The sequence below is a fragment of the Mytilus galloprovincialis genome, chromosome 7, assembly GCF_965363235.1.
Source record: "Mytilus galloprovincialis chromosome 7, xbMytGall1.hap1.1, whole genome shotgun sequence".
NCBI lineage: Eukaryota > Metazoa > Mollusca > Bivalvia > Mytilida > Mytilidae > Mytilus > Mytilus galloprovincialis.
In genome coordinates this window covers 74,944,777-74,967,215 of record NC_134844.1, presented here as the reverse complement: position 1 = coordinate 74,967,215, position 22,439 = coordinate 74,944,777, and the positions used below count along the sequence as shown (strand labels likewise).

The following is a 22,439-nucleotide window of genomic DNA, read 5'->3' as shown; positions in this document are numbered from 1 at the left end:
CCCTTAAGGAGTTATTGCCCTTTATAGTCATATTTTAACAATTTTCATAAATTTTGTAAATTTTGGTAAATATTTAGAATATACTTTCCACTGTAATTACTGGACCAAGTTCATTATAGATAGAGATAATTATAGCAAGAAGAATGTCTAGTAAAGTAAGATCTACAAACATATCATGAATTTATCTGTGTCCAATGTTTAATATGCACATAGACCAAGGTGAGCGACACAGGCTCTTGATAGCCTATAGTTTCATTCCTCATGATTAGATTTCAAATCTCTGATTTCAAGTAAGCTTTTCAAAATCAACAGTCGAGTTCGTTTAATTCAAAACGTTTCCTTAACGTCAATACATTACTTTATATTATATACATACATTTGTCTATCTGTTATACTATTTCTTGTTAATTCGAACATCGAATAAAAAGCTACTAGATGAAACAAGCTATTAAATGTCAGCGAAGCACACTGTTGCAAAAAAAGTTCATTTGTATTCGGCTTTTAAAGAAAAAAATATTTTGGAAACAATATTATGGCTCTTCATCTTAAACGCAACCGGTTATAAATGTCTGTGTTTGAATATTGTTACACAATTGTTTTTAATTTTGACTCATTGACGAGCTTCTGTTGCTAAACAGGAAAGATTTGGTTTGACTTGAACCAGGAATTGGGCGTGTCTCTTTAATGTTGTTGAAAGCGAAAAGTACAGTTTTATTGAACGTTCACAAAATTTCGTTCATTCTTGAAACGCCTTTTCCTATTTTCATTTCTATATTCGTTGCAATTGATGCACTAGGAGACTAGCATTATTTACCAAATAATATAAAACAATACTACTTTGCTGTGTTACGCATATTTGGTATAATGTAGTAGGCAAATGTGTTGCCCCTTTTTATATCACAAATACATGAAATAAGAGCTTTAACCTGAGAGACATTAACAATGTGTTAGAAGACGCGACTGCTGTAATAACTAAATGAAATTCTTCGAACAATGGGTTCATTATATGATACATGTATATGAAATGTTGTTTTTGATCATTCATATAAATTATGCTTATAGATTTATTCGCTCCTGGAATGAGATTGCGGCATTTTACAATGTCAAAAAATATATGATACTTTCTTAACTTTGCCCTAAATCGATTGACGTGTTTTAAAGTCAAATTTATTTGCAAGCATACTATAATTGAGTAGTAGGTAATACAAGGAAACCTTTTTGTTAACTGATTTCTATGTGTTTTCAATCTCATTTGATATCCACCATGTTTATCTGGAGACAATTTTTTCCGTAATTTATAATATTGGACAGGTGTACACAAATGTATTAATAAATTTCAAAATACATGTAGCTCCCTTCCTGTATACTTTAGTTGAACGAAAAGCGTCATTACGTTGACGATACACAAGTTGTAAGATCATCAACAGGCATAACGTGAAATAGAAACGACGTGATTCTTTCGATGATACATTGTTTGGGCCAACTTTTACGACGACGTCTTTTTATCTGGTTGATAGCAGATACGGGCCAGGACTTACATTTTATTTCAATCGTAATGCTATAGTCTGTATTTATTTTTTTCTCTATTTTGCGAGGTCCTTGATAGTGAAACATTCTGATTTTGATACACTCATCATAGATACCAGCATTTAGTACGTTCAATAACAAACGCTTTTAAATATATCCGAGAGAGACTGAAACAGTCTATAATCGTAAGATGTTTATCTCGTATTCCATTTTCATTGTTAAAGGTATAGTGTTTAATTATGAGAAATATTTAGATAAGCAAGTGAAAATATTGAAACTTTAAGCTTCTAAATTACTTGCAGTTGTATTAATCGTGGACATTAAATCGCATTGTGGGCTACACATTTGAATGTGAAATATGTTTTTCATCTACCTGTGTTTGTTTAACAAGAGTCAAAAAATTTGAATCATATAATTCATATCATCCAGTTTTCTTTAAATGTTTATTTTAACTTTTTGTATAAATTTGCTGTCAACATATTGCATTATTAACGTTTAATATACATTATCATGTACAAATGAATATGAACGTAATTGGGAAGGTTATATGCTTTTCTAAATATCTTTTAAGGCATGTTTCGTTCGTAATTAACCGTAAAGATACATATTACTTTGGTAAATACTTTGACATCCCCCCATACCAGGTTTTATTTGTGATGTAGAGTAATGAGTGATAGAAACAAGAGGGATAAGAAATATCTGACTACCAAAAAAAACTATCTAATTTATCAGTGTAATCAAGCGGACAGTAAATACCTTAATTTATGTGTTTAATTAATTATCGTCTTCTGCAGTGATTCAAATAAACAGAAATAATAAACTATTCCACATAATCTAATAATGCATATTTCTTCCTTACAGAACACTCCTATCTGTTATAATTTTGATATCATAGATTCAAACCGTAGCCAATTTTATGGAAATTGATATCACAGGTGAATAACGTTTTATAGGGTTTTTCAGCAGACCTAATTGTGTAGTATACCGAAAGATTTCATTTTTTCTGTATTTTCCTTGTACATATTTGTTTGTCTCTGTGCCGGTTATCGTTCAATATAATTTAGCTCGATCCCATACCCAACGATCAGATCAAAAAGGTAGAAATAAATAAATGATACGACATAAGCGTTTTTTTTTATGTTTACGGTTTGCTTTCTGATTGGTGTTAATTTCGTTGCTTTTTTTTAGGAATAATGTAATAAATAGCACCAAAACAAACACGTTTTAATGGATATTTCATATTAAAAATACACGCTATGTATACAGTAAAATAAGAAGATGTTGTATGAGTGCTAATGAGACAACTCTCCATCCAAGTCACACGTTGTTATTCTTATCATGATCACTTATTAGTTTGTCTTACAATTTGTCTACATTTGTATAACGAAGGTAATCTGGAGTCGTTGGAATCATTACGAGGGCTTTCATTGAAATTGGGTTATCTTTTATTTGGTATATCGAATTCATAAATTTACTTCTGTTGGTTTCTTTCGAATATTAAATAATAAGATTTGATCATTAAGCATTTTAAAAATCAATTTAATAAATTGAGATTATCGTCTGCTCAACTAGAGTTAACTTTTCTTTAATTTTAAGGACTTGAGCGTCTTTCGTTAACCTACATAATTTCATAAGCGGTTTTTCCGCTTTTATTTGATATAAAATTCCATGCTTTTTCATTCGGTAATTTTAACTGCAGGAACACAAAAACCGACCCTATCCCACCATTGAGAATATTTTTCTGCTGTTGTATATTTTGAGATATTGTTAAACGAAGCGTCATTAATTGGACAGAATGGTACCTGAATACATAGTTTTACTGAATGACTGAATTTATCACAGTTGGTGTCTTGTAACCCAGTTGCCATTTGGAGAAAACATATGAGGGTTGTCCTTCAATGTTTTTATCTTGGACATTATGAGACATTGTGTTTTTAAAAATCTAAATGTTTTTTTAAGCAATTAAGTGATTGAATATAAATTCTAGGCTACTGTGTTTATTTGTTGACGTAGTTGTATCTGCAGCGGTCATACATATATATTAATGTTTCTAGGTTTAATAAACGGTTAATGCAGAGATGATTTTGCTATACGGCGTGTGTTTTAAATGGCCTAATATTATATCACGATACTGTGAACTACTTATTATTCATACTGTATTAATAAGGTTGGTTTTTAGAAAGTGGATTAATAAATTCAGGCTTTGAAAAACAGAAGGAAAATAAAAGCAAATGGATGTAAAAGCTAGGATCCCTCTTCTGATCCATATTTTGTCCTGTTTACATTCCCATGTGATATACCTGAACATGCGTATACTAGTTCAATAAACATACATAAAAACCTATGCGTTCAAAACACAATTGTGTTGGTTCCTTATAATACGACTCTAGAGCCTTAATTCAATATTGAACAAATAAATCGTACATCTATCATACCCTATTTAAATACCGCGTCATTGACATGACGAGTTATTTATTCTTTTTTACCTGAGATTTTAAAAATAAGAACCTGATCAACCATGAAGAACTATCTCATTATTGTCGCTGTTAAACATAACTTAAATGTAAACGCGACAACACAAAATAAAAACGCATTTTTGATTAGTTTTTTGATTTCCCTGCTACTCAAAATTGAATCCCTTACCGCATTTTGTTATGTTAAATACAAGGCTGACAAATATAATGTTTTTTTAAACGAAGCGTCATTATTTGACAGAATGGTACCTGAATATATAGTTTTACTGAATGGCTGAATTTATCACAGTTGGTGTCTGGTAGCCCAGTTGCCATTTGGAGAAAACATATGATGGTTGTCCTTCAATGTTTTTATCTTGGACATTAATGAGACATTGTAGATGAATGCAAATTCGTTGACCGGTTGATACATAGTTGAACTGTCCTAATAAATCCATGACAAAAATTGCCAAAATTCAAACCTACTATTTGTTGTTATTCTTATTATGATAATTTATTAGTTTGTCTAACAATTTGTTTACATTTGTATAACGAAGGTAATCTGGAGTCGTTGGACACATCACGAGTGATTTCAATGAATTTGCAATTGGGTTATCTTTTATTTGGTATATCGAGTTCCTAAATTGTCTTCTGTTGGTTTCTTTCGAATATTTAATAAGTTTCGAACATGTTGATACATTAACTTTTGTTATATATTGTTCACTGCTCGAATACAGCAAAAGTGCATTATTTTCAATTTATCATATTTGTATTAAACTTTGAGTAATGGAGTAAATAGTTACCATTTAATTAAGAAATATACAATTGACGCAGGCAATAATAAGTAAAGCTATAAATGTTTTAAAACGTAATAATATTAATGACTGCCTTAAATACGTATTGGTTGGCATTTTTTTCTCGGTTGATATTTATTTTAAGGTTTCGAAATTATAAGATGTTCAGAAATAGATAAGTTATGGTCAGATTATTACATAAATAATCATTGATATGGTCAAAGTTATAAATTGATATGAATTATCCTTGATATTGTCATAACTTTAGATTTATATGACTTATTTTTGTTATGCTCATCATAATATAAATAACACATAGCTGAAAATGTGATAGAGAAAAAGAAATATCACCAGCTCAGCCATGTGATAGAGTAAATTAACACGCTCATATTAGCCAATCAAAATATTGCATTTCAACGTGAAGTATAATAATATAGATTAAGGTGGCTTGTGGGTAAAAAAAATTCAGCAAAAATTTAACCTTTATTTTTTCAATACAAATTTTATTCATTACACTATTAGTTATTACTTTATAATATGGTACAAAAATCAACCCAAAAAATCGATTCGGTTTGGCCCCAGATGAATTATAAAATGAAACATTTTACAATGCCAATCAAGAGGTAATAAATGCGTATAATATGGTACAAAAATCAACCCAAAAAATCGTTCGATTTGGCCACAGATGAATTATAAGAGTAAACATTTTACAATGCCAATCAAGAGGTAATACATGCGTTCATCTCTAATCCTTTACCTCATTTATACAAGCATTTTAAATATGCATTTTACCTTGTACTGCAATCTTACAATGTATACTATGTCAGTAGTAAAATTGAATTTTAATTGAAACCTTAAACGGGAAGTAATTAAGCGAAATTGAAGGACCTTTTTTTTAAAATCTAAATGTTTTTTTAAGCAATAAAGTGATTGAATATAAATTCTAGGCTACTGTGTTTATTTGTTGACGTAGTTGTATCTGCAGCGGTCATACATATATATTAATGTTTCTAGGTTTAATAAACGGTTAATGCAGATATGATTTTGCTATACGGCGTGTGTTTTCAATTGCCTAATATTATATCACAATACTGTGAACTACTTATTAGTCATAATGTATTAATATGGTTGGTTTTTAGCAAGTGGATTATCAAATTCAGGCTTTGAAAAACAGAATGAAAATAAAAGCAAATGGATGTAAAATCTAGGATCCCTCTTCTGATCCATATTTTGTCATGTGTACATTCCCATTAATATACCTGAACATGCGTATACTAGTTTAATAAACATACATAAAAACCTATGCGTTCAAAACACAATTGTGTTGGTTCCTTATAATACGACTCTAGAGCCTTAATTCAATATTGAACAAATAAATCGTACATCTATCATACCCTATTTAAATACCGCGTCATTGACATGACGAGTTATTTATTCTTTTTTACCTGAGATTTTAAAAATAAGAACCTGATCAATCATGAAGAACTATCTCATTATTGTCGCTGTTAAACATAACTTAAATGTAAACGCGACAACACAAAATAAAAACGCATTTTTGATTTTCCTGCTACTCAAAATTGTTTCCCTTACCGCATCTTGTTATGTTAAATACAAGGCTGACAAATATAATGTTTTTTTAACAATAATGAAGTATTTTCGGCGACATATTACTAAGTCGAAATAAATATTTTTTTCATTAGTATATACATCTGCATAACAGAAATCAAAGATATGATCTTGTTTATCTTTTAACAGTTTCACAGTTCATCTCATTATTACTTTTAATGTTTTTTTTTCTTTTATGGAGAACAATTTGGTATGATATGGTATTTTAGTACTTATAAATATGTTACTGCTTACCAAACTATTTTTTTGTAGCCGCGTTTTTATAGCTGATCAGTATATTAAAAACTTTATGACCTGCTATGTAATGTTTACCCTAGTTACACTTCCTTGTACGAATTGAAGGTTTGTAATCTTTTTTGTCGTTTTTTTTTTAATATTCAAGATCGAAACGAAGTTCAATGTGTAATAAGTTATTCAAATGTCTAACGTTGATTTTCTATTCTTTTTTATTTTTTGAAACTATGTGAAATGATAATTCATTTAAATATGCGTTGTTGATATTGGATATATTCATAGTGTGTGTTTATACATGTATATAGATGCTTTAACAAGAGTTTTCATACTTAATTAAGTATGACATTTCTAGCTCCGGTATCGAGAATGACTTCTGATTATTTCTTCTTGTTTAAATGAATGTTTGCTTATGTTTTTATTACGCAGGAATTATCTAGTATCAACATCATTGTGCCAGAAATAAAGACTTATAATTAATAACCGTAAATAGAGACTTAATTTGACAAGTAATATGAAGTAGACTAATTGTATATTAGTATGGAAAACACTGTTCATTTATAGATTATGGTTTAGACCTTGCATTAAATAGCTGCTCTTAGATAAATACCTGGTAATATACTTCAAAATTACACGTCCAGCTGAAACAGGGGGAACTGAAATCGTTAAAAATGGATTCCATGCTATACTTCAGAAATAAAATACATAATTTTTTAGAAATTATTCAAGACTATTCCATTTTATTTCTTGGCGTTCAGGACAATTTAGCATTATCCACGTTTCACAGTGTAACCACTATAAAGGTATTTGTCTAAACGAGTAGGAATCGCTTACGCCCCTGAGTATTTTAACAGAATGTCGAAAAGCAAATAACGAACTAATATACCGACGGAACGTTGATAAGTATTACAATATGCCTAATGGCTGTTGTGTTATGATGGACACAAAATCTACGAATGGTGTGATCAAATATATTTTTTTTGTTACGACTTTTTTTAAATTCCTTATTGTACTACAAAATCCATGTCGATTTTTTTCCTACTAGCTTTGGTCAATACAAAAATCGCCATCTTAGAAAACTGTCAATAATCTAAGATGTATTTATCGATGTATTTGTCCTAAATTGAATTAAATGTTTGTAGTTGGACGTAACCGAACAACAATCAATCATTTATCGATGTGCAAGGTAAAATCGTGCACTTAAAAAAATAAAAAAATATTACATTTAGTATGACATTTTACTTTGACTTACACTTAGCTAGTGAAAAAAGGTTCTTATGATAGTAAACAAAACATTTCTTGAGATTATCTCGCTAAAAAAAGGAATACAAAAGTTAAAAAACCCACGGAAGTACAAAACATACAGAAAAGAAAAACTATATATGTATTGAGTTTGTATGTATTGTTCAAATTTGTCTTAACTTTCCAGTATGTGTTTCATAATTATTTTTTTTATCTTATGTGACAGTGACATCTTCAATGGCTTCCTGTACATCAGTGTGCACTGTATGCGACCTTCGATATCAAACTTCTATGTCCACTTACTCGTGTATTAAGTGCGACGACCCATTATGTTCTGACTGTAGGGAACACCATAATGTTTTGAAGGCAACAAAAAAATCACAAAACTATTCCTATCTCAAATTACCAATTAATACCATCCGTTGTAACCGACATCAATCAGCATTGCGTTTATCACAATGAGATTTATCAACTTTACTGTATTAAGCACGAGAGTCCAATATGCAACAAGTGCGTAAAGGATCATGGGAAATGTGGGGAAATACTTTCACTAGATGAAAAAGTAAAGGACATCAAGACTTCAGAGTCCTTCGTTGACCTAGAGCAGAGTCTGGACGACCTATTTACTAATATCAGTCTTATTCGTAAAGACAGAGAGTCGAATATAGCAAGTATAACAGATCAAAAGAAGACAATAACTGCACGAGTTTGTCACTTTAAAAGGCAATTAATCCAGCATGTCAATAAACTGGAAGAGGAATTTATCAAAGAACTTGACCAAATTAAAGTTGATTACTGTAACCCAATTCATTCGAGTGTGTCTTCACTGCAAGATACAGCAAAGGAAATAAATCAGATCAAATCAGAAATCCAAAACACGAAGAAATGTGCATCAGATCTGCAAACATTCCTACGTATGAGGGACATTCAGGCGAAAACCACTGAATTAGAAAGTAATCTTCAGTCTTGTATCCAAAATGAATATCACGAGAAAAGCATCATAGAGAGTGCAACAGACACTAAGATATATGATTTTCTAACCGTTGAGAGGTTAGGCTCCCAGGTCAGGGGTCGAATTTAAGCTTTTTTGTGTACTAGCCAGCCGGACCAGTGGACTGAAAACTCTACTGGTCCGGCTCCAAATCTACTGGTCCTGCAAAAATGACATCAATTTGACAAACACTAATATAAATGACAGATGTTTAATTTTATTTTGATGCTTTCGTTTACATGAGTTAGACAGTAACAAAGGAATTTCCACATTTTGTATTGTTGTGAAGGACGCTCACCCTAGATATTAATTAACTTGATCAATTGTAATACCCCCCAGTACCATGTAATTGATTTCACAGGTAAATTGTTTTGTAAACAAACGGAGATTGCAATGCAATCAGTGATTTTTATCGACAAATTTCTACTGGTCCGCCGGACCACCAGCTGACAAAATCCACTGGTCCGACGCAAGTTTTACCCTCCTGACTACCGGACTAGCGCTAATTTCGACCCCTGGGCTCCCTTAAAGTCAAGACAATTCCGTCTACTAAAATTGACCTTATTAGAAGGAAAGACAGACAAGCCCAAATAATGGTTTCTTAAGCAATAAAATCAATCAAGGATGTCAAACTTGAACCCATACGAAAATTTAACTCGACTTGTACACTCCCTTGTGGATGCTGTGTATCAAAAACAGGTGAATTTCTGTTCTCAAATTACGAAGCTAACAATGAAAAAGTAATAGCCATTAATACCGATTGTGAAGTTGTATATACAATTCCTCTTAGGAAACCATACAGTGCGTATGATGTTGCGTCCTTAGATGACTCTACAATAGCTGTATCCACTGGATATTCAACAAAAAAGCATGGTATCAGTATTGTTGATCTGACCAAAAGAAACGTAACAAATTTCATTGACTTACCTGGTATTCCCTATGGTATTACTCATGACGGTAAATCATTGATATGCTGTGTAGAAAAGAAAGACTTACATGTGATATCTTGTACAGACTATAGTATCACTACAATCCCTAACACCGCTTCATCGAGGTTTTCATATGTCTCAACGCATGCTGACAAGATTTTTTTTTACAAATCCAGATAAAAGCAATGTAACTTGCTGTTTATACAGTGGAGTTTTAGTGTGGGAGTTCAAGGATCCCATTTAAGATCATCCGCAAGGAATAACCGTGGGTAACAACAGAAACGTTTTTGTTGTTGGAGTGAACACATGTAATGTGGTTGTTATATCTCCCGATAGAAAACAGTGCAGACATATACTGACCAAGGAAGATGGTCTTGATAGGCCAGCAGCAATTTTCTTCGACAATATGAGGAGGCAGCTGTTAGTAACAAAAGGAAACGAGTTTGCAAATGTTTATAACATTTCTTACTTCTAAATGAAATATTATCATCCAAAGAGACTTTTGGCGTATCATTATTATTTAAGCTGTCATTAACAGTCTATTGAATGAACACATATCATGTCCAGAAATTGTCTGGGATTTATTTCTGCTGAAGTTAAACACACGTTGTGCAATGTGATATAAAGATGCAAATGGAAAACTTTTTTAATGAGTTAAATATATCTTGTGATATAGTCTTACACAAAAGAAAGAGCATATTTTCTATATGTGATTGCTGATTTGGGTAATAGTTTAATCAATAAAAGTTATATACCGTCTGTTTTATTAACTATGAAAATAATAAGATACTTAGAATAAACTTCAAAAGGATAGCAATACAGCTAAATTGTGAGTCAGTGTGACAGCAACCTAACTACACAATAATAGAGAAAATATTAAAAGTGTAAATTAATTTCTTTTAGTAAAACATAAAACTTTCAATATGTCAAAAATATCTACAATATTCCTCGATAGGTTCAGCAAAATATGTTATGTACTCATTGTCTTTTTTTGCAAAGCATTTATTTCAATTACAAAAAAGAGAAGATAACAAGACAACAATACAAAATTATACGTTAAAAAAACAAAAAAATCAAAAACAGCATGGCAAAAAGAAAGCAAAGAATAGTATGAAAACATTAGCAGACTCAAACCCTGCGAAAATCAGCTGTAAACAATGGAGAATTTCAGTCGTTTTTTATAACGCTAAGTACTATGCCGACCCTCATTGCCAATTTGTATATGTAATTCGAGATATAAGCAGACTTAGTCTTATCCTATAGGTAATTAACAAAATCACCAATCTTTGAATAATTTAGTGTAAGAACATCATCGATGTATTAGAAAGTGAAATCAAATGACGATGGGCACAATTTGTTTCCCCAGTAACATCGCTATTATAGTAAAAGTAGCATATATTTCGCCAATAGTATAAATCCAGCAGTGAAATGAAAATGAAACTTTATTAATAATATACATTCACCTCCATCAGGACAGCTGACATCTAAACATATAAAAGACAAGAACGTATTAGACCTGAAAACGAAGAGCTTCGGCTTGTTTAGGTTTTGACTTTAACAAATGTTTATCAAAATTAGGTTTGCTTCTAAAGAATTTTTTTTAGCAACATGTTCTTTTTCTTTTTTGAAAAAACATATAGCAAAATTATCGAACTTCAAGCAATTTCAAAAAGACTAGGTTCATGACAACTGACAACATCAAACACTATCAATCAACAGAGAAAGTGAAACCAAATGCAATTTTCATGACTTGATACAGGTATTTTCCTAAGAAAATGGCCGGTTTAACCAACTTAGAGTGTGAACACCGTCCGTTTACATACCACTTATAATTGTGATAACGTGACTTCTATAGAATCAATGGGTCAAATTATTTATTTGTTCTTCCTGTACAAACATGTTCAGTAACAAAATGCACGATTTATTACTATTTGTATTAATCAATGTATATATCTAATATGCAAACAACCCTTTTATCACCTACCAAAGTGGATAGATGAAAACACGTGATTACTGTCGCAGAACCGTACAAGTAAATATATATCGCGATCAATTTATATATGCCTCTAGATGAGAACCGATTGAAACGATCAACATATTTATATATACGAAACAACATAAAAGAATCTCCCCTCTGGTATTTCATTATGTTTTTTTTTAATCTTACACGTTTTGTTAACGTTATGATTGCGAAATTGGGCATTTTGGAAATATCAACCTGAAGCTGACAATGAAAAGAATAAGCATAAAAAAATTAAAAAAAACAATTTCTATTCAAGAGTAAAGTAAGGGAAGTGTGTTTTAAACTGTTAAACGCTCAAAAAGATAGAACACAAAAGGATTTCCCCAGAAAACAACCTTTACTGAGAAAGTTTCTACCTTTACTTTATAAACATTATTTTCGCATGATAAAAAACGACACACATTAGAAGTTTTATTTAAACAAACATTGTTTAAATAAAACTTCTAATGTGTGTCGTTTTTTATCATGCGAAAATAGACGACAAACACTCACAAAATGTTCAAAAAGTCGAAGATGAACAGACCACAACGTGGCAAGAAATAAGCTAAGACTGACAAAAGGCAAAACCAGTCTACAAAACACTGAAATATAATCAAATTAGGGTTCGTTTGTTTTCAGTTATCCATGAGTAAACAATTTAGTTATGACGGGAATTCTTCTTGCCTTCTTGCCTTCCTTGAATCTGCTGAATTAAATATCTGTTTGAAAATCTTCTTATATCGATTTCAATTATAGAATATGCTAGGCGTAGTACTGACAAATTTTGATCTATATAATACAGTCGTCTTGTAGTTTATGTTAGTAAAAATGTGATGATGTAACAAATGGAATTAATTCTTTGCTTCGTGCGTCTGAAGCGTTTCTTTGTTAAACTTCAACGTGAGTTTCTAAACTTATTTATCAGTGTGACCATCGACTAACTTTCGATTTAGTCACTTTGATTACTTTGACAGTTAATGCTTTTTTTCTCGACTCACCAATAATCCTAATGTGCAAATATATAAAAGTTTCATGATGTACAATATAGAACCAACGTATAGTATGTTGCCATATATTTGCCATATAAAGATTATTTGGGTCGTCTAAAAATATTTTAAAAGACTCCAATAAGGTAAACATTAACATACCATTTCATCTTGACATATACTGATAGTCAGTTAACTTACTAATCATATGACCAGTATTAGACTGATATTTCATTGTTTGTTCCACACAATAGGTTTTGAACATTATCAATGTTTAAATTTCTTGATTACGCCTTTAACTCTCACGCGGAATAAATCGTACTACTACTACTACATACTTTATTCTCTTAAAACTAAATATAAGTTTACAGAGAAACATACAATATAAATACAAAAACAAAAGTTGAGGTAAACAGTTTAATAATTTTCTTTGAAAAACAATCGACACAATCTGTTGCACAATGTAAAACCCTATTAGAAAAACTTTAGAGGTAAAGCAGCTAATGTCTATAACATGTTTTTTTTTCACGTATTAAATCTTAGGAATATTGATGTCCTTTAAATATTGAATTGACATCAAAATAATTAATGCCACATTGTCAATGTATGAGACATAAGACCTTTTAACTAAAACAGTGAGAGGAAATGTTTTATAACCACATTTAAAAGCAATTTTGAAACAAGGGGTGTTCAATTATTTTTTTACTATAAAGGGGTATAAACATGAAGATTCAGCATTCCTGTCTTTATTTCCGATTCGTACGTGATAATCAAACTTTTAAAAATTTCACTGAAAATCATTCAGACAATAATGTAAAGTTATATAACAACTAAGATACATTTTACCTTTAAAACAAAAATGAGGCAAATGGGATAATTACAACACATGTGTTGTACTTACACAAAAGTTGTATTATAAGAGATAAATTGACATCCCTGCATTGGCTTTCATTCTCATGATTGAAATTAAGTAGTACATATAAAAGGGAGATTGTTTTAGGCGTTTGAATTCAACTTCAGTAATGCTTATGATAATTATTATGCTTATTTGTTGTAAAGAGTGTTTATCAAATAAAAAAAAAGTAATAGTGAGGCATTTATGATAGATTAATAGATAAGATTTCAAATAACAAAAGTTCTGATAAACAATCATAAACGTCTCGCAAATGCAATTAATTCTGAGAAACTGTAGTAACATTTTAATCATTCAGTCAGATTAACTTTTTTCAATATCTTCTATACACACTAAATACAAAATCGTAAAAAGACCAACATAATATGAAAAAAAGGCCAAAGCCAAATTCCCTTTTTTATACATTTATATTCTTTGAAAATTGAAAGTTGAAACTGAAAATGTGTCAAAGAGACATTGAAAAACGTATTGAACTCGCTGGTTTTTTTTGCGCATGTACCAAATGAGGAACCTCTTGCTTTGGTTCATTTTGATTCATTTGAATCGTTTGGAGTTTTCGTTAATATACATTATTTGTCAAGTGTCAAATAATCTAAAATATATTTAATCAGCACCCGCCAACGGTATATTTCTTTTTCGGTTTGATAAAAATTAAATTTACAATCACGTTTTCCTGACCCTAGCCTGCACACAAACTATAGTTACGGTTCCCGTAAGAATACCATACTAAAAAATACAGTTGTTCCCGCGAACCAATAATCTTGGGTATGTAGAAAAATTGTGACGACGTTTTCTGTAAAGTTTCACTCTCATGATTGCCATATACTCTCAACTATCTTAATTCCTAAAATTATAAGAAATAGGAGGATTTTTGGCCTGGATTGTGGTCCTTAGTCACCACATTTGATACATACATGTGTATATGTATAATGATGTTGAATGATATAGTTATCATTCAATAAAAATAGCTATCAAGTGTGTATCCTTTTGCAGTTAAACCGTATAGATCTAAGACAAGCCTCTGAAATGTAAAGAGTTAGTTCAATTTGTTATATGGACAACCTTATACAAATGTACGTAAAAGTACAATAATACCTTGAACAATACTGATATTAAGTTATCTTATCGGTCTTATGACCAGTCACACATTTAACGTCATGTGATTACATTTATATATCACTGTTATCATACATAAACTACAAGTTTGCATGAAAGGTGTGTATATTATTATTCATGTTGTTCTTTTACATATTTGCGACTTTCTCTCGATCTTGAATGGACAAGTCTAAATCAAACTAAGGTTAAATGATAAAACTCCGACTGATGTATACAAATAACAGCTATGAAAATGCATCGAATCGATAACAATTACATGATCTGTGTAAAATTATTTAACATTTTAAGCTCTGTTGTACAAATGCAGTTATAGATTGTTACTTCATCTACCAGCGTATTAAGTCAGGTGTAAGACTGTAGACTACGTTACTTAAAAATTTACAAATGAAAAAGACAAAATCAGAAAATAATAGCTGACGTTTACGTTTAACTTAAAGAATGAAATGAGACGTCTGGTAGATCTTCATGTTTAACTATTTTACCAGGACCTTATTTCTAAGATCAGTCCCATGACTTCTCCAGAACAAATATAAACCGTTGCTGAAGTGGAGCATCTATTTGCCTGGGCGGGGCGTATATAAATTCAGCAACGTTTGCTGAAAGTTTAGACGTTACATAAAAAGTAGAAGTACAAAATTACTGAATTCCAAGGAAAATTCCTAATCAAATTGCAAAATCAAAAGCTCAAACACATCAAACGAATGGATACAATTGTCATATTCCTGACTTGAAACAGGCATTTTCTTATGTAGAAAATGATGGGTTGAACATGGTTTTATAGCTAGCCAAACATCTCAATTGCATGGCAGTCGCATCAAATTCCATTATATTGACAACGATGTGTGAACAAAACAAACAGACAAAACAGACAGCCACGTCCACTCTGTGTTTTTGTTAGATGTATTTCTATTTGTATCCATCTGATGAGCCTAGCCTTTTTCAACTGATTTTGATAGTTCGGTCTTCATTTACTATTACACCACTGTCCCAGCTTAGAGGAGGGTTGGGATCCCGCTAACATGTTTAACCCCACCACATTCTGTAGGTATGTGCCTGCCCCAAGTCAGGAACCTGATATTCAGTGGTTGTCGTTTGTTGATGTGTTACATATTTGTTTTTTTTTAGTTTATTTTTTGTACATAGATTAAGCTGTTAGTATTCTCGTTTGAATTGTTTCACATTTGTCATTTTGGGACCTTGTATAGCTGACTATGCAGTATGGGCTTTGATCATTGTTGAAAGGCGTACGTTGACCTATAGTTGTTAAGTTCTGTGTCATTTGGTCTTTTGTGAAGAGTTGTCTCATTGGAAATCATACCACATCTCTTTTTTTATATAATAGGTTAATAAAATGTCAAAAATAGGGATAAAGCAGTCAACATTGCGTTATAATCTTAATCACTATAAAAAGAAACTAAATGAAACAAAGAAGCACCAAAAAGTATATAGACATGCGATGCCTTTGAATAATTGATTGCTTCCTAAATGTCTAGTTTAAAAATTAGTGAAAGCAATAAGAATAAGGATAAGTCTCGATCTATGTCATATGGTAAGCTATATTTCCCCCCTTATGTTTACCCCCTCTTCCTTCATACTTATTTTCCTTTCACAATAGACGAATGGCAAGGCGAAAACGATTTATATGGCAAAAGATGACATCTTAACATGTATTTTATTAACAATTTTTCTTTTATTGCAAAAGAAAAATAAACAAAAATGACAAAGCCGTTGCAAAAAACGAAAAAAGCACATATAGAAAATTATAATGAGCAAAACACATTGCACCAAAACTGGTCGTTTATTCAGGTGTAAAGGAGGGTCATCTGATCTACTCTGTGTGTGGCATCCGTCAAGTTGCTCATGTATGTACAAACCCGGCGAACAGTCTAATTCAGTACGTCCTGGAAAAAAGGGCGGGATTGTGGTGACAACAATATGAAGCAGTTATTCCTTATCGGTCAACCAAACACGTGATGATAACAGTAAAATTTCCAAATGGATGATTTCAACTTTACTACATACAACGTTTTGTTTACTAGCTTTCTTGTAAACAGAAAGCTTCTGCCAATTAAATACCAATTAAGGTAGTACAATACAAAGATGTTTTACTTCCAATCTCCAACCTTTAAAATGCTGTTACTTTCTTAAGACTGCATATAAATTAATAAAAGAGGTATATATAGATAGATAAAAGAATAATCTTTCAAATGAAGGCAATAATTTTGTTATGCAATCATTATGTAATCAATTATTATGCAATTAATGGCAAAATCTCGGTCAGTTTACATGAATGAATTTAGCTCTATCATCTCTACGACTATACAGGAGATTCTAACGAAATCGTAATCAACACAGTTGGAGCTACAAAAGGGTGTCTAAAATTATCGCTATCGTATTACATTCTCTCATACATCTGTAATTAGTGTAAACATCATTACTGTACCACATAAAAGTAAATTATGTATGACTATGTGTAACATTTGATCTATACATTCTTTCCAAAATCTGAGACACCCTATTGTAGATAATGGCTCTAGGAACAACATATAATAAATTCAACCCTCTCGGGATATCCACGAAGAAGCTAATTTCAATTGAAAGTGGAAATTTCTTGTAAAACTTTGTAGACACTGTTAACATTATAATTGATTATAATTGTTGTATAATACTAACATTGCAATAATTTGAAAGATTTAATCGGTTAGCTATCCATAAATACCCCTTTTATAAATTTTCAAGCATTATAAAGAAAGTTTCATCATTTTAAATCTTTGTATTGTGCTACCTTAATGAAAATATATATCTAGAAAATGGGATAGTAATTGTATACACTTATAGTTTCCCTTTACATACTATGCAAAATAGAGGCGAACGGTACCAATGGGACATTTGCACTCATAAGTCACAAATAAACTGAGAAGACGATGGCTTAAAAATTAAAAGACAAACTGCAGTACACAAAACACAATTCTGAAAACTAAAGACTGAGCAACACGACCTTCCAAAAAATAGGGGGTGATATAAGGTTTTCTGGGTTACTAAGCAGATCCTGTAATTATATATCATAGATGTGTTGTTTAATCATTGACATAACTCGTAAAGGAAGTCTGTATTCAAAAATTATTCAAGATTTCCAAGTGTCTAGTTGCAATTTCTATTCGATGCAAAAACTTTTTTCTTCTAATTTTAAAGTCATTTACAACTTCCTGAGGGAAAAATAACTTATTACCATACTTTTTTCGGTCTCATTTGATCATAAACCTTCTGACGAGTTTTATCAACCCTGGTTGAACAATTTCATATTGAGCGTTTCCGATGAAGGTAAATAAAGAAATGCACATCAGACACACCGAATGTTTTTAGTGTCTTTTCAGTTTTTTTAGCATTGGTACCTCTGTTGGATGACAGCTATTATCAAGAAACAGTTGTTGATGCTTAAGGCGAAGTAAACGTAATTGCACGCCTCTAGCGGAATGCGGGATACAAAGCGTGCGTCGTTAGTTACGAGAGTTATTTCTCCTACTCCAAAAACGGGGAAATGGGCACATGAAAGAGAAATAATCAGTTAAATGACTCTGAGCGGTCTGTCATGAACCCAAATAAGTATTCCTGTGCTATCTGTGTGATGAACTAGAAAGGCGTTGACATGTCCCTTTTTATGCAATTAAAAATTTTAGGACAATTTATATTGGTGAGAAAAGAGGAAATGATATTAATGGGTAATCAACCATAATTTTTAACATTTTAAACATGTATATATAAGTGGAAGAATAAAGTAACAGAAAACAAAACAAACAAAATAATCAGATTCCATCTACAAAACATTACACAGAAAATATGAATTAAGCACTATGACATTTCTCAGAATATCTCAGTTCTCAAGGAGCAAAAAATAAACAGGTGTCTTCTATTCCGTCCGCATTTTTTTTTGGAAAGTAAAATCTAAATTTAGAACCATGGTTGAAACTGAAACTACACATGATGATAAAAATAGAACATGCAGTTTTTTCTTGATCAAATTCCAATTTCGAAAGGATAGCAAAATTTGTATTCTTTAATTTTGCTTTTCTGTATCATTCAGAAGTAGATGAGAATACAATTTTAAAGTATTTTATTCTACTAAGGTCTCAATATTATAGATTATTATAGAATTATAGAGTATAAGGTATCGGGAAGCAGGGAGAGGGTGAAGAAAATAATGTTACTATGTCGGGGCTTTTATAACCGACTAAACGTTGTAGATTTTTCTCATTGTTGATGGCCTTATGGTTGCCTTTTATAATTGCTTATATCTACTTCCTTCAATAAGCTTTAGGCAGGTGGGTTGTCAAAATTTTTCGGCGAAAGATTTTTCGTGGGCTTCTGTGAAAGACTTCTCTGTTTAAGTAATTTCAAATTTCATTATAAAAATGGAATCACGAACCTTATTTTTTTTTAAATTAATGACATTTAGGGTATTTTATTTTGTTTATAAAGAGCTTAAGTTTTTCTTTTTGAAGAAACATTAAATGATAGAATTGTCTAAAATTCGATGAGATACTTACCGGCTTTTGTTTAATTAATACTTATGAAACATAACAAATTATAATAAAATAGGGTGTCAGGGCCTAATTTTCTTGAGAACAAAAAATAATGATAGTTTAATTTAAAGTTGGAGATATTTTGTTGTATATTGAGTGATACTTAGTAAAATATACCAAATGTGATGGTGAGGATGAAAAGACAAGTTCCCAATATTATAACCTTTTTTTTAAAATATGTATAGATTAATTCTGGACTACTCGATATTTGTTTCATAATCATTAGAACAATACAAACATTTTAAATAAGATGTGGAACCCTGTCTAATCAAGAAAAGATGTCTATACATTAACTTTCTTACACTTGCAGTATATGTATTAGCCAATTTGCATTTTTGTGGCAGCAGAAATATCCGTAAACATTTTTCAGTTTATTTCCTTATCAATCGATAACGCTTTATTGTTTAGCATTTCCAATACTTAAAATGTTTTACACACACTCACAATTCGTATTACGATACCTTACGGTGCAATGGGTAAGCGTTATAGAGTAGAATTTGTGGTGACGTTACAGAAGACATCAATTACGTCGCCAGATAGTTTCCAATTTTCCGCTAAAAATCAAACTTCAAGAGGCTATAGCTCGAAAACTAGCACGGTTGCTAAGGATTTTCTTTGCACCAATGGATTTGTCGTTAACTTATGAATCGCATTTCGATTTTTTTTAAATCTGTGAACCAACGAATTAGAAAATCATGATAAAGTAAAAATATCTGACGTCTTTTATGATTTTTCCCTATATAGCCTTTGTATTTCTGGCGTATCGTGCTGCTAGTTTCAACAGCTTGTATCTGAAAAACTAAAATAGTTACCCCCTTTTTTATTTTATATTCTGATGTATTTTTACAAGCAGAATCCACATTTAAAAAAAAAATTTGAGTGGTGAATTACGTACACTTCACCTTAAATGACTTATAACATTTTTTTATTGAGATCTCTGTTAAAAGTTATTTATCTGATTTTGTCATAAAGATCATGACATGGTACAGAAATTACCTGGCTTTGATATTTTTGGTTTCGAGCATTCCAAATGCAGGTGAAGTCATTTCCGTTTCACACGCACCCAGTTTATTCAGCATTATTGACATTAATCAACAAAAATCTACTTGTTGATGCTGTTAGTAAAGTGCAAAACATTTTCCATAAAGCGCAAATACAAATTTAAACATTTTATCCAAGGGGATGGTTGTCTATCTGATATTTTTTACGTCTCAACATTTTTATTTTATTAACTTTGTATGTACATTGTATCATAACTCAAATTTATTCGTTCAGTGTATGTTCACCTGTTTTTGTTAATATGGCTTTTGATTTAGTTAAGCCATTTCAATTGATATTTTATAGTATGTCTTTCTATATTGGAATGTTACACTATTGTTTCAGGAAAGGGCGAAGATTGGCGCCTGTTAAAATTATTAAACCAGCTGCAATTGTTTGCATCTTTCCTAAGTAAGGAACCCGTTGTTCAGTTTTTTGTATGTGGTTCATAAATTTTTCTCGTTTCTCGTTTCTCGTTTTCTATTTAGATTAGACCGTTGTTTTTTTCTGTTTGAATGGTTTTACACTAGTCAGTCTTAGGGCCTTTAACATATTACTGTTCGTTGTGAGCCAAAGCTCCGTGTTGAAGGCCATACTTTGAATACATTGGTTTACTTTAACATATTGTGACTTGAATGGAGAGTTGTCTTTTTGGCACTCATATCATATCTTCTTATATATTTCTCTAAACATAGTTTTAAATTTTATTTTGACAGTAGCATCGTCCATGGCTACAAGTACAGCAGTGTGTTCAGTATGCGATCTTCAACACCGAAGAGCAGAAACAACTCATTGGTGTATTGAGTGTGAAGAACCAATGTGTTTGGATTGTAAAAAACACCACAACGTTTTAAAGGCAACAAGAAATCACAAAACTATTTCAATCACAGATTACAAATTATTACCATCAGTTGTAATCGACATTAAGCAACACTGCATTTATCACAATGAGATGTATCAACTGTACTGTATTAAGCACGAGAGTCCAATATGCAACAAGTGTGTAAAGGATCATGGGAAATGTGGAGAAATACTTTCACTTGATGAACTGGTAAAAGACATAAAAACATCAGAGTCCTTCGTTGACCAAGAGCAGAGTCTGGACGACCTAAATGATAATATCAAGGTAATTCGTAAAGACAGAGAATACAATATAGAAAGTATAACTGACCAAAAAAAGAAAATAATTGCTAAAGTGTGTCACTTAAAAAATCAGACAATCCGGCACATAAATAAACTTGAAGAGGAATTTATCAAAGAAATTGACCAAATGGAATGTACTTGTACCGACCCTATTCGTTCGATTGTGTCTTCACTTCAAGATAAAGAAAAATATTTTCAGCAGATCAAGTCAGATGTTCAGAACACAAAGAAATACGCAAGTAATCTGCAGGCATTCCTGCATATGAGAGAAATTCAGGGGAAAACAACTGAATGCAAAAAACATCTCAATTCCATTATTGAAAATAAAAGTCACCAGAAAATCACCATAGAAAGTGCTATAGATACTAAGATACATGATATTCTAACTGTTGCGAGATTTGGTTCCATTAAAGTTAAGAAAAGTCCGTCGTCTAGCATCGTGCTAAATAAAAGGAAAGAAAAACAAGCCCAAATAAGGGTTCCGGAAGCCAAAGAATTAATCCAGGATGTAAAGGTTGAACTCAAACGAGAACTTAACACAGGTTGTGAATACTCTTATGGGTGTTGCATTACAACACAAGGTGAATTTCTTGTAACAGATTCCGAAGAATACAATGAAAAAATAATAATAATTACTGCCGATGGTGAAGTTAAAAATGATTGTCCGCTTGCAGAACCATACATTGCATTTGACGTAGTGTGTTTAGATGACTTTACAGTAGCTGCATCAACTGGGTTGTCAACTACAAAGCGCGGTATCAGTATATTTGATTTCAAGAAGAGAATAGTAAAACAATTCATTCGTTTACCGGGTAAACCGTTTGGAATAGCATACGATGGTAAATCATTAATATGCTGTGTTCTAGAC

The 22,439-nt window shown here is 31.4% G+C and overlaps 1 long non-coding RNA gene across 1 annotated transcript; it reads left to right on the top strand.

The window, feature by feature from the left end:
* The first annotated feature begins 7,013 nt into the window (after window positions 1-7,013).
* Window positions 7,014-10,550, top strand: LOC143083649 (uncharacterized). The gene is made up of 2 exons (XR_012980820.1): window positions 7,014-7,116; window positions 8,100-10,550. It is a non-coding gene; the product is annotated as an uncharacterized LOC143083649 (long non-coding RNA).
* The last annotated feature ends 11,889 nt before the right edge of the window (window positions 10,551-22,439 follow it).